The sequence below is a fragment of the Staurois parvus genome, unplaced genomic scaffold, assembly GCF_062004578.1.
Source record: "Staurois parvus isolate SC_StPar_1 unplaced genomic scaffold, SC_StPar_1.0 ptg000401l, whole genome shotgun sequence".
NCBI lineage: Eukaryota > Metazoa > Chordata > Amphibia > Anura > Ranidae > Staurois > Staurois parvus.
This window is the reverse complement of record NW_028318197.1, coordinates 4,611,948-4,630,581: the sequence shown is the minus strand read 5'-3', so window position 1 is coordinate 4,630,581 and position 18,634 is coordinate 4,611,948. Positions and strand designations below refer to the sequence as shown.

Here is an 18,634-nt window from a genome sequence, read left to right as displayed (position 1 = left end):
CAGACCGGCGCTCCAGTGAGCGCTGGAGGGGCAGAGCACAGAGTCGGTGACTGACAGTCATCGCTGTCTGCTCACTAAAGACCGACAACTGAGTGATCAGAGTTCTCAATGTAGATGCAGATGCTGCATCCACCTAGGTATGATATATATATTTTTTTTAATATCCCATCCTTTTCTCTTTTACAGAAAGGTGTCAGCAATCTGTTTAGTATGTGGAAGGGAGTGACTCTTCTGCCCAGTTGTATTTATGATTCTCTTAGATTGTAAGCTCCAAGGAGCAGGGCCCTCCTAACCCTCTTGTATTGAACTGTATTGTTGCTGTATTGTCTCCCTTTATATTATAAAACGCTGAGCAAACTGTTGGCGCTATATAAATCCTGTATAATAATAATAATGATTCTAGGTAAAGGGGATCTGCCATTACAAAGGGCAAGGTATTTTTTCCTAAATGGGCAATCCTGTTACATTCTTGAAATTTGTATTCAGTAGATATAGTGCACATGTTCTGAGATAATAAGTACACAAAAATTGATGTCTTTGCAAAGGTCCTTTAAAGGGCCAGCATTGCAGATTTTCCTATACTCGTTTTACTCCAGATAAATAGCTAAATATACATTTATGTAAGTTGTATTACCTACCAAAGGATTTTAATTCTTTTTTACAAATCTAGTGATACAGGAACCCTGACCATGCGGAATAGCTATTTTCCTGACCTCCAATGCTGCTTAGTAGAGCTTGAATAAAGACCACCGCTAACTTGCTGACTGGATAGTGAGGGAGCTAAAAATAACTCATTAGGGTATTTCATTTTGTTTAACCTGATCATTGTTTGACTAAAGCTGGCCATACACTAGTAGAATTTCATTCCAAATTTTTCATTTTAGGAATGTTTGATTTTTTTTATCATTAGTGGGATCAAACAGACATTCGTTTTTGACTACAGAAAATTTGAAGGAGCAGGATGGAAATTTTTTCTTGAATTGGCACATTTCTAGCAGTGAATGTGGTTTTCACATGGTAAGTTCCATTAGTTCTAAGATCAAATGTTAAAAACAAATGAATTTTTGAAATACTTTTGTTTGCCAAGTCATCAAATGTACTGAAAATTTTGTACAAATTTTCCAATGAATGTTTGTTCAAAAATCCACTAGTGCATGACCAGCTTAAAGTGAAACTTCAGTCAGGAAATTAAGTCCTGCTAGATGACTTCAGGCTGGCCCGTTTTGCAGGTATAGCTATGTAAAATATAAGTAAGTGCATATACTGTTTAAAATCCAGTAAGGAACAGTCTCATTCTCCTCCGCACTGTGACAATATTTAGAGCGGCTAAAGGCCAATGTGCTGACAGCCTAAAGATTTATTGCTACTCAGGGCTTCAGCAAAATGGCAGCCTCCAGCAAGAAGAAACAGAAACAATGTTGGAGGCAATATACAGCACATACTAATTTTGGTAGCATAATTATTTATGAGGAATGGTATTTTTTTTTATCAAGTTTTATGGGTCAAGTTCCATTTCAAAAGAACCAAGCTATGCAGGAGAGCCTGATATTTTCCTATTGTTGACCCATCCACTTGCAGTCTGAGTGCTGCTGTGCAGTGGTGTTATAGGACAGAATTTGGTAGTTTTGCCATCTGAATTTAAAGTATAACTAAAGGCAAAACTTTATTTTTTTAGTTTGGAGAGAGTGGGGATGGATTAGAACACCTGTCAGTTTTTATTGCTGAATGTGCCCCTGTTAAGGATATTCCACCTCTCTATTTGTCCTGTTTACCATTATCATCAAAAGTGAAAGTAAAAGAAACCCCAAATTTTGGGTTGTCCCCATAAAAGTAAAAGAGAACATTTTCCAATGGTGACGCTTCTGGTGACCTGGGAGTCCTCAAGGAATGCCCTTGATTTGCAGAGATTTTCTTACTTCCTCTTTTGGCTACGGGACAGTAAGTGAATGTAAATCTCCCCACTGGGACCTAGAGGGCAAAAAAATCTGAAAGGTGTTATACCTCTCCCCCCTACTCGATCTAAAATGGAAAAGGTATTGCCTATAGTCCTAATTTAAAGTATAAAGGTAAAACGTTTTATTCTTAGTTCTGTATAGTACAGAGAGGACACGTCCTGGTTTTTTTTTTTTTTTGGTTGGTGCCCCTGTTAGGAAGATTCAGCCTTCTCTATATGTCCTGGTTTAGTATTAATGCTGTGTGTAGGATATATTTCAAGTGATTGTAAAGGTACAAATTGAAAAATAAATAAATAACCGTCGTACTTAACGTCATACTTACCCTGCTCACAATTTTCCAGTGCTTCAAGTGATTGTAAATGCTAGATTTTTTTAAATTTAAAATAGCAAACATGTCATGCTTACCTGCTCTGTGCAATAGTTTTGCACAGAGCAGCCCTGATCCTACTTGTCTCTGGTCTCCCACTGTTGCTCCTGTTCATTTGCTTAGGGAGCTCTCATGCGTGCTCACTCCTGAGCCCTTCTCTGTGTTTCCATAAAACACACAGAGTGCTGCTCAATAACCCTGTTGTGTCTGAGCCAATGAGGAAGCAGGAACCCAGGAGAGCTGCTGTTCCCGTGCACACCGCTGGATCAAGATCGGATTCAGGTACGTATTGGGGGGGCTGAGGGGGGTCCTGCTCACTGAAGGTTTTAACTCATGCATAGAACACATGAAAGTAAAAAAACCTTCAGCATTTAGTACCATTTTAAATTGTAGCATATTTGCTGCTCCCTTCTCACCTAAGCAGTGCTGAGAAAGTACTTTTGCAAAGAATAATTAATTGCATTTTTTTTTTTTCAAGCACAGCCAAAAAAGATGTGCTAGAAGTGTCAAATGCGTTCCCATGTGATTCACTCTTCACGATTCACTTGTGAAAATTCACAGTTCAGAAATTACAATAAAGACAGCTTTATGTAATCCTTCACCTTCTATGAAGGAGGTACATTGCTGTACATTCTAGACAAAGGCCAATTTTTAAGGGTGGCAAAATTTACGTTTTTAAATGTTTTCTTTAGGTTAGAAAACTTCACATTTTGAGTTCAAGTTTACTTTAAAGTCTTGCATCCAATGGACCTAGGACACTCCAAGTGCTCCTATGTTAATAAATTGGCTTTTAAACAAATGTGCACAGGTGTGTGTGTGTGTGCGCATGCATGATAAGGGCATTATAATGAAATCTCCTCTAGGGCAGGGACTGGGGTAAATGGTTGAATGTACTTTGTAAATGTCAGTACATTAACATTACAGGAGATAAAAAATAAATAATTCCCCCCCGAAACTCAAGTGTATTGCATCATTTGCAAAGACACACAGGGTATAGGTAGCACTAGAAACAGATGGTATAGCTAGAAAGCAATTTGGGTTCAAATGACTTTACCTGAGATAGCAGCTGTTCCATATGCAAAACAGTGTACAGTCTCCATTGGGTTTCCTGAACAATTCGGTGCTCAGCTACAAAGGGATGACTTAAACACAAGACATACATGATGCTGTGATATGATTTATGTATACTGTGATATATATATATATATATATATATATATATATATATATATATATATATATATATCAAGATCTACAAACTGTGATTTACTGAAAACAATATGCAGACCCAAGAGACACAGATGTCTCAAAATACAAACAATAAGGGATTGGTGTGTTAACAAAGGCATTGCCGTATCTTTAATCCCCATCTGAATATGGCTGCAGCAATCAGAAACAACCATGTAGCCCTGTTGGATTTCTCAGCTAGATCTGCGCTGCTGGCTATAGCCGACAATAGTGATCAGTGTATTTTAAAGGCAGGGAAGTCTGCCTGCTGTTAGAATGCAATAGGTCAGTAGGGAGAATTCTCCCATCCACATCGAGTGTGTGGATGGGGGAATAGTCTTTTTTTTTTTTTTTTTTTTTTTTCCGTTCAACCCATTGGGTGAATGGAAACAGTGACTCATCTATCTGCTGCCTTAGTCCACCTCATTCGGTTCTTTTTGGTAGTCTTGTAACTTGGGAGTCTTTTTTGTTTATACGTTTGAAAAGTAAGGGAGGTTTTCCCTAACACACAAATGCTCCCTCTTGACACCCATGTGCAGAAAACTGATGTACCAAAGTGTCAGTGGTAATAGGATTAAAATCCCAAACGTAGATTTGAATGGGCTCAATGACTAAGAATCTGACAATACAGCAAAGAGATGGGTATGTACATAGCAAAAGCTTTAGGAAGTAGACCATCCCACACCATTAGTGAAGAACTGCTTAGAATGTAACCATAGTGGATTATGCAAAACCTACCTAACATTCTAGGAGGCAGGTCCCTGTGCCTGCAGGACAATAAAGTGACACTAAACTGTGGTTTAAAAAGCAAAAACTGTATTCAAGTGTTTATCCTTTAAGTGGTAGTATTTAGGAGATATTTTCCTCTGTAGAGCACAGGCGGTCCTTCATGGCTGTGTGCCATAAAAAGTGACGTCATCACGGCTCAGCCATTCAAGCTGCCGGAGCCCATGAACCTGGAAGAAGGACCGGGTGAAGATGCAAGCCCTGCCAACGGTGACAGTGTGCCGCTGGAGGGCTTCAATTTAAGGTAATTTTCCAGTATGCAGTGCAACACAGCTCTGTAACTGCATGCTTCTGCAGGGTCCAAATGCTTAAAGCAGGTGGTGAGAAAGCAACACACCACTGCCTGTTTAACCCCTTGTTTGCTGTACTGCACAAGGTTGCAAGGCAATTGCAGAGTAGGCTCATTCACTTGAACGGGCCATGCTTGGCTGGTGCTATGCCCACCAACCATGACAAGGGCGTAGGAGCAATACTATAGAAGAGATATCAACTTGTGCGGCTGTTGCGCCCTACTACAGCTCCAACTTTATAAGTAGCTCCTCTGCATTGCGCGCTGTTTGGTGTTCTGGGATGGCGGGTCAGCAAGCCCAGTCCATGATCTACCAGTCACCAAAAAAAAAAACTTCCTGCGCTCAAAAGACTGGATTTGGCATGTGTGGAAGAATCTTCATACCCCTTTGCATTCAATCCGATTTTTCAGTGCTGTACAGCCCCCCTGCGAGGCTCTGAGGAAGAACGTGTCAGCCATTTTTGAGCATCCTCTTGCATGTGGGACTCGCGCAGTACTTCAGACCATGGACTAATGTCGGTTATGTTATGCTTGTGTCTGTTTAGCGTTTGTGAGTATACATCTGCTACGTTTTATAAATAAAGTTTGTATTGAGGTAATGCACAAGGCTGAAGCGCCCCTTTCTTTTTCTTGTTTTTATCATGATCTACCAGTCACCTGGCCAAGATCTACTGTTTGCTGACCCCTGCAGTAAAGCATGCTTGTTATACTCACTGTGGAACCTAAGGGGTAATCCTCCACATTGTGTAAAAAGGCTGTTTGATCCTGTCTTTTCTGATCCTCCCCTTCTACTGTCCTTAATCCATCTGCTGCTAGTAGAGCTCTAGGAGTCACTTGCACATACTCAGTTTAGTGTGTATGGCTAGAGAGTGTTTTTTTTTTTTTTTTTATCTTTGGGAGGGTGCATGTGATCAGCACAGGGCCAATCAGCACTGTCCGGACAGAGGGTCAGGGGTATGCAGCCTCATAGGACAGTCGGTCAGAATGAAAACGCCTCCTACAAGCTTTAACCAGTGCTCAGCTGATGATAAAAGGTATTTAGCAATATATATTTACTAAAATAATTGCATTTCTATGTTCTGTGTACTGTGGGAGACCCAATATAGTGAATGTAGGGTCCTGGGCTTAGTAACACTTTAACTTAGGAACAAAAAAAAAAACTTTCTATTGCTCTCTGCCTTCTGTTTCTGTTTTCTGCTGCTGTGATTTGACTTCCTGGTAGAGGGTGGCTAAGTTTGTTCTCCATGGACCACTGCATGTAGGAACATAGCCTACTTGGCCTGAGAGGGAGGCTAGGTACTATGGAATATAAGATGTGTATTGCACATAGAGCAGTGCACATTATCATTATTATTATTATAATACAGTATTTATAAAGCGCCAATAGTTTGCTCAGCACTGTACATTACAAAGGGAGACAGAACATGCGACAGTACCATAACAATACAATGTGATACACGAGGGGTTCGAGGGCCCTGCTCCTTGGAGCTTACAATCTAGGAGGGAGGGGATAGTGGTACAGGAAGAGATAGCTGTGGGGGATGGAGTGGTGGGAAGAGTGGTGGAGATCGGCAATTAGCAGGGGGTGGGGTAGGCTTCCCCGAAGAGGTGGGTTTTCAGGGTGCGCCTAAATGAGAGGAGAGTAGGTGATAGTCTGATGGATTGGGGTAGGGAGTTCCAGAGGATCTGTGACGCCCTGGAGAAATCCTGGAGGCAGGCATGGGAGGAGGAGACCTAGAGAGAAGGAGGTTTTGAGAGGAGTGGAGTGTGCGTGATGGGTGGTACTTGGATATTCGGTCGGTGATGTAGTTTGGGGCAGTATGATGGACAGCTTTGTATGTCAGTGTTAGGATTTTGAATTTGATCCGTTGGGCAATCGGAAGCCAGTGGAGGGATTGGCAGGGGGGGTGGCGGAAATGGAGCGGTTGGTAAGGTGAATGAGTCTGGCTGCCGTATTCAGGATTGACTGAAGCAGGGATAGCCTGTCGCGGGGCAGGCCAGTGAGGAGGGAGTTGCAGTAATTGAGTTGTGATATGATGAGGGAGTGGATGAGCTGTTTAGTGGTTTCTGGGGTTAGGAACGTGCGGATTTTGGCGATGTTACGGAGGTGTAGTCTGCATGAGTTAGGTAGTGATTGGACTTGGGGCTGGAAGGATAGGTTGGAGTCCAGAATGACCCCAAGTCCTCTGGCCTGCGGGGCGGGCCTGATAGTGGCATTGTTGGACTTGATGGAGAAGTCAGCTGGGGGTGGTGTGCGGGCTGGGGGGAAGACTAGGAGCTCAGTTTTGGAGAGGTTCAATTTAAGGAAGTGGAGCGACATCCAGTCTGATATGTCGTTTAGTAGCTTTGTGATTCGGGCGGAGATTGCGGGGGTGAGGCGAGGGGTTGAGAGATTTGTGTGTCGTCGGCATAGAGGTGGTAGTTGAAGCCGTGAAAGTGTATGAGTTGGTCAAGGGAGGAGGTGCAGATGGAGAAGAGAAGGGGGCCCGAGGACGGAGCCTTGAGGGACCCCAACAGAGAGGGGGAGGTGGTAGCGTTATAGGTAACACTGAAGGAGCGTTGTGATAGGTAGGATGAGAGCCAGGAGAGAGTGGAATCTCTGAGGCCAAGAGAGTGTAGTTTTTGAGGAGGAGGGGGTGGTCGAAGGCTGTGGAGAGGTCAAGGAGTAGGAGTACTGAGTAGTGGCCGCTAGCTTTGGCGGTTAGGAGGTCGTTGGAGAGTTTGAGTAAGGCAGTTTCGGTGGAGTGTAGGGGACGGAAGCCGGACTGGAGGGGATCGAGGAGGTTGTTGTCGTTGAGGTGAGAGCTTAGGCGATTGTAGACTAAGCGCTCGAGGAGTTTGGATGTGAATGGGAGTAGGGAGATGACTCTGAGGTTGTTCAGGTCATTGTGGTCCAGGGAGGGCTTTTTAAGTATGGGAGTGATGTGCGCGTGATTCAGAGGGGAGGGGAATGTGCCGGAAGAGAGGGAGAGGTTAAAGATGTGGGTGAGGGAACGTAGGATAGAGGGGGAGGGAGGTCGTAGGAGTTGTGAGGGGATAGGGTCGAGGGGGCAGGTGGTGAGGCGGACATCAGAGAGGATCTTGGTGACCTCCTCGATGGTAGTAAAGTCGAGGGTGTGGAGTGTTGAGGAAGCTACAGTGTGAGGAATGTCAGGTGGGGTGGAGGTCAGAGCAGTGGTGAGGTCGAGGGAGAGGGGCGATAAGGTGGTAGCTGTGTGAGAGGGGACAGGTTTGGAGGGAGTTTGAGCAGTGGCGATGTCCTTGCGAATTGTGTCAATTTTGTTTTTAAAGTGATTGGCAATCTCAAGGGTGGTGAGTGAGGTGACCGCAACTAACATGCACTGCCCATTTCAAATCAATTGTCATAATAAGTTGTCACCCTTGGGACTTCCCTAGGAAACATACAATGGGAATGACTTGAAGCTAAATCAAAACCTTGTTAGTCTATGGTAAAGATCGGAAAATACTCTGCAGCCCCCCACTAGGATGCGTGGGCCAGTTTTCAGACACTATGTGGTTGATTTACTAAAATTGGAGAGTGCAATATCTGGTGCAGCTGTGAATGGTAGCCAGTCAGCTTCCAACTTCAGCTTGTTTAATTTAGCTTGGACAATAAAACCTGGAAGCTGATTGGTTTCTTTGTAGAGCTGCACCAGATTTTGCACTCCCCAGTTTTAGGAATTTAACCCCGATTGGTCATGTTATTTAAAACACTGCAACTAAGTTGGAAGATCTATCATGGTCTATATGTACACAATTTCCTATGATGTAGGGTGATGTTCCTTCCTGTTTTTTTTTAAGTGTGCTGTATATAGTAGTTGTTGCCTGCTATTTAAAGATGCAATAAAAAGTTTTTCCTTTTTTCTTTAAGGAAAATGCTAGGTAAGTAGAGTTTGACGGGATGGAAGCTTTTTAACCAAGACATTGTTAAGTTGAGCTAATAAAAGTAATTAGAAAAAAAAAAGATGGATGCTTTGGTTTTGAACATCAATCAGTTAGTTAATCTGACTTATCCTTTGTTATTTACTTACTCAACATTATTTATTCAAATATCTTTAAACAGATCAGTTTGTATTGACCCATATCAACCAGTCTTTTCCAAATGTGCATTCTCCAGCTGTCATTTTAAAGTGCAGGTTTATATATGAGGTTTTTTTTCTTTTTTTGTTGTAGAAGCAAGATATGGCACTTTGATAAATAGATGCCAAATATCACTTCAAGAGAACCTCTCGTGACTTAAGTTTATGCCAAAATCTGACTAGTCTGAGACTATTATAACTGTACAGGTTTACACATGAAAAGTGTCTGGAACTGGTTTGCCTGCTGGTGGCACTGTGGTTCTCAGACCTGTAGGTTGTAGTACCACTATTCACCACCGGGTGTCTTCCAGCTGCCAGCAGTTTCTAGCAATTAGTCAGCACCTGATGCTGGCTTCTGTGAGGGTATTTAGTTCCTCCTTAACCACTTGCCCTCCAGAGGATTTACTCCCCTTCATGACCAGGCCATTTTTTGCTGTTTGGCACTGTGCTATTTCAACTAGTAATTGTGTGGTCATGCAGTGCTGTACCCAAATAAAATTTGTCCACTTTGAATGACAATTGCGCGGTCATACAACATTGTACCCAAACTAAAATTTTATCATTTTCTTCACACAAATAGAGTTTTCTTTTGGTGGTATTTGATCACCTAAACAAAAAAAAGACCGAAAATTTTGAAAAAACCCCCAATATTTTTCACTTTTGATTATAACAAATATCCAATAAACTCAAAGCTAGTCATAAATTTAGGCCAAAATGTATTCTGCTAGATGTCTTTGGTAAAAAAAAAAAATCTCAATACGTGTACATTAATTGGTTTGTGTGAAAGTTATAGCGTCTACAAACTATGGTATATATTGGAATTTATGTAGCTTTTACTTTCTGGCTGCCATTTCACACTTCTTGAGGTGCTAAAATGCCAGGGCAGTACAACCCCCCCCCCCCAAATGACCCTTTTTTGTAAAATAGACACCCCAAGGATTTTGCAGAGGCATATTAAGTCCCATGGAACACTTTATTTTTTGCCACAATTTTTTTGAAAATTACAATTTTTTATTTATTTTTTTACATAAAGTTGTCATTTTAATGATATATTGCTCATGCATGCCATGGGTATATGTGGAATAACACCCCAAAACACATTCTTCTACTTCTCCCGAGTATGGAGATACCACATGTGAGAGACTTTTTGGCAGCCTAGCTACATACAAGCCCCAAAAATCCACCAGGCTTTCAAAGAGCTGCTGCTTACCCATAAAATGCAGGTAAGCAGTTGGTAAGCAGTACATTGCGGGCGGGAAACGGTTAAGTTACCTGTGCTTCAGTGTTTTGTCTGTAATGCAGGCCATACATTGGTCGAATTCTGAACAAATTTTCTTTAGAAAATTGGAAATTTAGTGCGTTTTGTAACCCAATGGTTCCACCATTGATTTCAAAATTCGACCAACCAAGCCTTCAATTTCACCACGTTGCTACAGAAAAGAATTTTCATGGCCAACAATTTTTTTTTTCTTTTCCATTATATTTCTCGCGCAATTCTCCTATCATTGATTAGAAATTAGTTAGTTTTTCAAAAACTTTCCAGCATGCCCGATGACTCAAATTCGATGGTCGCATAAAAATCAACCATTTCTGTGGCCCACTAATGGTGCAAAATTCGAAGGAAGATTCTTAGAAAAGATTTGTGAAAGAACATTCTTTTGGAATTCGACCCAGGTATGGGCGGCTTTAGCCATTCATCTGCTTGCTGATCCCTGCCGTATCTTGTATCCAGTACCTTGTATTCGGTTACCCCATCTCTGCTCCCCTTGTTCCCAGTACTGTTTATGTCAGCTTCCCTCCATTTGTATATCGTGTATATAGTAAAGTTGTTGGATTGGTTTTGCTTCTCTGTCACGTTTATTTTTCACTTTTGCTTTGCTTATGGTCTGTTGGTGTTGGATTGGTGTTTTGTGCATTGACAAACTTTATTTTAATGTTACTCAGCCTGATGCTATTTTGCTAATCAAAGCTACATTGAGCTGGTCATGCTTTTTTTTTAATGTTATTTAACCCCTTGACGCCGACATAACACAAATATGCGGGCTCACGGAACTGGGCTTTTTTCCGTGGAGGCCGCATATTTGCGTACCTGTCTTTGTGCTGGAAGCGTGCCACACAGCGCGCTCCCAGCACAAAGACCACGTTCTCACTGAGAGCCCTGGGTCCCGTTCTAATGATCGGGACCCAGGACTCCCGATTCCGGGTCACATGATCGCTGTGATAGCCTCTGATTGGCTATCACAGTGATCAGTCACTGTACAGACCGGCCCCCTTGTTTTTTTTCTATATGAATGGAGGAGAGAGAGACTTATATCTCCCTGTCCTTGCAGAGAGAACAAAAAAAAAAGATAAATATTAAAAAATAAAGAAAAAATACATAGATTAAGGTTTGATCTCGTTCAGTGCCAGGGTTAGTGTTTGGGTCAGGGTCAAAGGTCAGGATTTTTTTTTTTTAATTGATATTAGTGTCAGTGTGTTTTAGGTAAAACAAAATGCGCGCTATTGTTTCTGGGCTGTAGTACAGGTATAAACAACAAATAACATACAAATATATGGTATTGCTGTGATCGTCAAGAGGTGGAAAAAAATAATTTTGGGTTCTTTGGTGGTAGGTTATGGTAGTAACAAGAAATACACAACTACATAAAAATGATTTTTTTTTTTTTTTTTTTACTATTTTGGGCCAGTTTTCCTTTGTTAAAAGAAAATCAGGAGATATCCATTACCATTTACCACCAAATGAAAGCCCAATTTGTCCTGAAAAAAAACACGGTATAATTTCCCTGGATGTACAAAATAGTTGTGATGATATCTACGGTTTTACGAACACATGTCAATGTTGTAAAATTTTACTTCAGGTTTAAGGTTTGTTTTACCCTTAGGCGTGAAGGGGTTAGTTAAAGCCCTCAACTTTATACAAATTGGCTTGTAGAAAAACAGCCATAGTCTCCTGCTGCTGTCATGAAGTGGGGGCATGACTTACCAGTGCTGTGTCTGCCTATGGACACACACAGCCAGGCTCAGGAGCATGCATGTACAGGTGGCTCCTCAGCACCTGTATTGCTACAGAGAAGCTGACAGCGCCAGTGGGGGACTGCCAGAGGAGGAAAGCAACATTTCTGTGCAGTATTGTTACACAAAGCTGGTAAGTATTACCTCTTTTTATTTAAAAGAAACAAAGAAGTTAGCCTTTGGTATCACTTCAAAGCAGAGTTCCAGTGAAAATAAAGAAAAAAAATACAAAAACTGTAGCTGCTGAATTTTAAAAAATGGACACTTACCTGTCCCTCGGTCTCGTGGTGATCCCCCACCCCCCAGCCAGTTTCACTGGTTGTCCCGTGTTCCCGGCGCTGGCATCTTCAGTGTGGGCACCCGGCTGTGACAGCTTGCGGCTTCACAGCTGGGTGCTCACTGCACATGCGCGAGTAGCGCTGTGCTTTGTGAATAGCCCCGTAGTCTTCTGGGACCTGTCATGTGTCCCTGAAGACTCCAGGAGGGAAAGGCGGAGGACAACTTCTGCTTCCGATCACCTAGGCGATCCCAGTGGGTACCTGTCAATTTCGGGTATTCGCTCCCCTCCCCAAAGGTGCAAATCCTTAACGTTGAGTGGGAGACCAATCTCCTTAAAGCGGAACTTCCCCTTTTTGGTGGAACCATGCTTTAAGTTTCCAGGTAAACTTCTTGTCTCTCAGCTGTAAAAGAAATTGATCCATTTGACATATTGTGCTAATGCTATATTTTGTATGTGCCCGTTTGTATGATTTCACACATTGATCTGATTTTGACAATTTTTTTTTTTTTTGCTGTATATTATTATTTGCAGGAATAAAGGCCAGCTTTGAGTTAAGATGTAGAACTATGATGCAGTGGAAAGGAAAGTAGATGTGCTTAGGAACATCTCTGTAAAACCCTGCAGCACCTGCTGGGCTAAATGTCCTGGTGTGGACTCTGTCTAATGTTGCCCAGTGGGATATAGAGTACCCTTTGAATTACTGTGTTTAGTAGAGCAATTACCGAGAAGACGAGGTGAGTAGAGAGTCTGTCAGGAGAAATTGTTCTGTGTCAAGAAAATTAACTTGAATGATACAAAGCAAAGAAGTCAGTGGGAGATGACTGCGGGGAGGAAAACCTTCACAGACAGACAGAGACTTTTTGTGGATCCTCTGTTGTTCAGGAGGTGAGCCCTTTCCTTTTATTCTAGGTATTGCCTTGTTATTAAAAAGATTAGGTAGCCTGTGCTTTACTATTTACTAGCCATCTCCACGTCCATTAATAGGTATAGCCTGGTATGTGCACAGTAGTTCTAACATTTTTTGTTTCCAGTTTATACAGATTTTTTGGAATTAATAAACTGACAATAAATCCATTATGGATTTGTATAGGGGAACATTATAGGGACGGACAGAATTCCGCCCTCCAATGTCTCCACACGCTTTTTGGAGATGCTTAGGGGGGAATGTTTCCTCCTTTTCTTTCATGACAATACAGAAGGTTACTCTGACAATGAGAGGGGGTGATCTACATTGTACGTTGTTGGAGAGGGAGGTACATTAGATACACAGGCTCCACTCCAGGATTTCAAAAAATTTGAAGCACTGCTGGGATTTGAGTTTGTTTTTAAAATAATTATTGGACTTTTTTCTGTTGCTGGGCAACCAAAATAGTGTTTTTGTTTTTTTTTTTTCTATGGACAACCAAAATGTTTACTTTTTTTGTGTTGTTTTGGGCAATCACAGCTACTGCCTTTTTTTTAACGCTTTTTTTTTTTTTTCCAAATTGCTGAACATCAGTTTTACATTTCAGACTGTGCCTGCATCTAGGAACCAAGCATTTGGCGCTTGATTGTGGTGCAGCCCTATTGATCCCAATGGGCGAGATTCACAGGCAGTGCTGTCTGTCAAACTCTACAGCCCAAGTTTAACATGCCTCTGCCAGGAAGAAGAGCATTGTGGCAGCACCATGTATACAGCCCTTTCGGGCTGTAATGGTAGAATTCAGGTGAGCGTCTGGGGGGTTGGTGAACCTGCAGCTCAACTGCCTGCATTTACCACCCTCTGGCCACCAGTGTGAAAAATCCCTAAGTGAGGGCCATATACGGCAGATAGCTAGGACTAAAGCTGGCATACATGGTTCGTTTTTTTTTTTCCTTTGTCCAGAGGGCTGAATGAAAAGATTTGAACCAATTCCACATCCACGCCTTTGATTTGGACGCGGGATTCCTCTCCTCTGTGTCATTATATTCTAACAATGGGACTCCCCTGCCATCAGTATACTCAGATCAACACTGCAAGCGCTGATCGAATAGAAATTTTACAGCATTTTGAAAGATTGACTTCTCATGAACAGGAATAGCCAAAGATGGATCAAAATTCGGCTGATTTAGCAGGAACCGGACGAATTTTGATTCATGTATGATCAGCTTAAGGAGTCGGCCTAAACGCATCAGTGATATGCTGGGTTTGTTTGGATGTCCCAGATCGCTTATCTTTTACTGAATAAAGTATTGTAAAGGATTGTTATTAGACTCCAGCTCTCTTCAAATAAATTGACATAAATAAATTACATTTCATCTGTAGGCTGATATAATAGGTCCACCCAACACTGCCAACACAAGATATCTAGCAGGATCAGGTATTTTTCTGTGGTAAAAAAAAAATTGTAACAGGATGAGGCTCTGTCACTGTGAAAATACAGGAAAATGTGAGACAAGATTCTCATTTGGGCTGAGTGCAACATTAAAGACTAGTGTTTCTAGACAGATAAAACTGTATTTGGCTTTCTCTGGATTCTGCAGTTCTGGATTGGAACATTCAATCCTGTGTCCGGTTTTCGCTGGACCCCTATAACCTGGCTGAGTACACTGGTGTGAGGGGTCATTGTACACAAGTGTGAGGGGTTATTATATACTCGGGTCTGAAGATACCTCAGGGCTCCTAATTGGAGATGACTTAGTGTGGGAGACTGAAGGTCTCAGAGGAAGCCACGAGACAAAGGGTGTCTGTTCCAGGAGTCAGGTCAGTTCCTATCGGGGTATTAGGAGAACCCCAATCCAAAAGCCAGGGTGCTGTGACTAAAGGTGAGAGAGTCAAGTATCAAAGAGAGCTGGACAACACAGTCTGAGAGACTGGTAGGGGTACAGTGTGGCCACTGTAATTTTTATTGCTGTAAACATGTTTGCAATTAATGTTAACTTTTTCTACTTAAAGGAAACAAATAGAATTAAATATAAATGTGTTTTAAGTCTATTACTCTCTCTCTGTTCTAGCCTTCTGTAAATCTCTGCACATCAGAAGTTACACTATGCATCCAATCCTGGCATTTTGTGTGTGCCCGCAAGGTACAGGTGTGGTCAAAGACATTGATAGGCTGAAGCACGCTGTGGCTGGATGGGGCTGAATGCTTTACTGAATGGTACTTACATTTAGGACCATATGCGTTCAGTGAAAAATGCCTGGAACGCAGATATTCTGCATTCCAGGCATTCATCCCTGAATATATAGGGTGCTAGATGTGAGAGGACTAGGATACAGCATTCAGCCCAGTCCAGCCGCATTGTTTTTTAGCCTGCCATGGACTTTGACAATGTGGTCTTTGGCTGGTTGCTGCACCTGTGTCTCCCAGGCACACTAAATCTCCAGTATTGCATGCAGTTGCTAGATACCACATGTGCAAGGGGCCTTACTGCAATGTATAGGGCTGTCTGTATAATAGAGTTTGCGGATTGGAGAAGAGATTAGCAGAATGTAGCTCAGTGAGAATGAGATGTCATTCCTTCATAAGACAATCATATTGTTGATGGTCCTGTATTGCTTTGAATGAAGTTGAAAAAAAATGAAATAGACGGGACTTTATACTGCCTGGATTCCACATTTTTATTCATGGAAAGTCATTCACAGATACACATTTTAATTGTGTATTTAATTGTTTACCTATCCTTATACTTTATACCTGCATGTCTTTGTTAGTCATCATTGATGCATAAGGATTTTGTAAATGCATTTCCTCAGCTTCATAGAGGCTAAGCATTTACATTGCTTCCATCTGAAATGTTGTCTCGGTGTGTGTACCTCTGAATTATGAGAATGGCACATAGTGCAGGCTACGTCCTTAATAGGCCTCGAAGATGAGCTACAGAAGTTGTAGGCTGTAGCATATTTTACTTTATAAATAGGCCCTTGGGTTTGTGTTTCACCCTCATTGGTATTTATGGGGTTTGGTTTACATTGGCATTTAGCTCAAAGAACCTACATTCCCTTCAATCATTCAGCCATATGTAAAGTAATTATTTTTATTCCCATGCATTGAATTAGATGTTGAACATAAACACAGATACACTTAACGAAGTACAAAATGACTCCTTTAGTAAAATATGCCCATGGTGTCAATAGATTTAGATAGAAGGCGGTAAAAAACAAAATGTGGTAACATGCATGTTTACTGCAGCACATTAGTGTAACTGGACCCTAAGACACTGTAAAATGTACATACACAACACATGAAATCTAATGCTGCGTAAGGAGCTACCACTCATTTTTAAATGGGACCACAACACACCTATTTGGTGCACGACAATACACAAACCTAAATCATCCGTGTGGTTTGGTGTGCTGTTTTACAAAAATGGTGCGTATGTGTGTTTTCTGGCCGTGTGGTACATTCGCAGGCCACTGAAAGTGAATGGCCTGCCTTACGGCAACGCATGTTACCATGCCCATGGGCCTTACAGGCAAACATTATGAATGTGCCTTACAGACAAAAATTGACATTCACCATTACTAAGCTGTTCATGAGTCCTGGATCTAAATTTGGCAAAGTTGGTAAAATCTGAATTTCTTCCCTAGTATGAAAATGCTTTTTTGTCAGTTCTTGACACATTTGCACCAACATTCTATTCTCTGTAGATGGTTCAGTCATTTTTAGTATGGCGGCAGGTGGCCAATAACCCTGAAAATAACTGCTGCCTGTAAGTAATTTTCTATTTAAATTCATAGATGTAGACCTTTTTCTGGCTCTTAGTAGATTGACTGGTTCCTCATTTATGCTTGTTTTGCTCACCTTTTTATGGGATAGTTGCAGACACTTGCATACATGTTTCCTGTTAGCTGGTCTTATTTAAACTCACAAAATCTCATTTGCCCTTTAAGTCAAGATTTGGCAGTGATCAAAGCAGAGTATATCTAGGCAGCGGTTTTATTTAAGACATGCCTCATGAAACCGTCTGCTTATACATCTTCTGGAAGGGTAAGCGGGAGAAAACAAAAAGTGAAAATGGCAATCCTATTAGCCATAGTACGATGTATTTTACATTGATCTGCTCTCCTGGGTTTTTGCTTCTTTGGCACTTCCTGTTCATCACCAGCTGTGTCAGGAAAGATCTTGGCTCTGAGATGTGCTAAACAAACATTTCCACAGTAGTAAATGACCTTCCAAGGTCAGTAACAGGCATGGATACCATTTTTGTTTGTTATACCCCTTCGCTTCATGCACACTGGGTGTATAAAATGCATCTTTTAGAGCCGTTTTGGTGTTTTTTTTTTTTTTTTTTCTGCCTCTAAATGCTCCTCCATGTTAGCCTACGTGTTCATACATACATGCGTTTACCGTGTATTTGAAGAGGAGTGTTTAGAGTCAGAAAAAAACCCCCCCATCACTTACGTGGTCAGGAGAGGAGTGTTTGAACAGAGAAAATGCTCAATGCGACTAAATGTGTGTAACTGCTAGGCAACATTTAACGTTGAGCATTAATTCATTTCAGTGGCCAGAATAAATGAATGTTCTGACCAATGGAATGAATGAACCCCCACATGCTTGACACAAGTTTTAGGTGCATTTTTTGAGCTGATTTTCCCCTGTCAGGAGAAAAGGTGTTCAGAAGAGCTGGGCAAATGCCTTGTGTGCATGAGGCCGAAAAAGTTCTATATGCTCTTTTTTTTGTAAACTCCAAGGGTGAAAAATCCCATCACAAGGGTGATGTGTTTGCCAGAAAGAAGCCCATCTGTACTGTGCAGGCAGATTTTATTACCGATTGTTAACGGGATGTGCAGGACTGTCTGTCATAACATAGGGTTAAACATCTCATAGCATTGTATCCTAATGCACACAGGGGAATTCATAAAGAGTGTCTAAGACGCTCTTTAGAATGCTGACATACTTCTAAGCCCAAACTGACAAATGTTGGGGCGAGAATCAGATTCATGTACCTGTTGTGGACAGTTACACTAATATGGGGCATGTGGCAACATGTGGAAGTGCACTGAATCCAGGGTGTCCTCAGTGCAGCTGATTCCTCCCTGCTGCTTTACCTTCACACAGACAGCACAGCAGCAGAGATGGGGAATCACAGACATTAGTTCTCAATCAGGTCTGCTTGTCTTCAGCAGGCAATGGACGGATCCTTAGCCAATCAACAGTGTGCTGTTGACTATAGAATCTGCACACTGCCTTTTGTCAGTTACAAGGAGGGAACGGATCTAATGGAGAACTAGTGTCTCAGCTTCTCCATCAGGCTTCTCCCTCACTGGTTGCTAGGAGGCTGTCTACTGTGAAGCTGACCGTTCCTTAAAATGGAACTATACTGTATCTGAGCACCACAAACCAAAAACTCTATTTTATTCATTTTTAATATTCAAAGCAATCTCCCCCATCCATTCATGTCTCCATGTTTTTCTTTTTTTTTTTTTCGTTGCTGAGAAATCGCTTTGAAACACATTCCCAAGCATTTCTGATCACAGCCATCTTGAGTAAGGGCAGATGATTCATGTAGTCTTTACTTCCTTGGAATCCATCTGTCCTTAACTCAGACATGCAGGTAAGAGGGTGTGCTTAGCTGAGAAAACCCCTTCTCCCTTCCTGAAGACTCCTGGGATGTATGACAATATTTGCCTAGACATGGAAGCCAGAAAGTAGTTTGAAGAAATGTTAAAAGGAAAAA

General features: G+C 41.7%; 1 protein-coding gene across 4 annotated transcripts in view; it reads left to right on the top strand.

Moving 5' to 3' along the window:
* The window catches only part of RALGAPA2 (Ral GTPase activating protein catalytic subunit alpha 2), a 489,478-nt gene that overhangs the window by 36,251 nt on the left and 434,593 nt on the right, over positions 1-18,634 (top strand). The gene's annotated exons all lie outside the window — the stretch shown is intronic.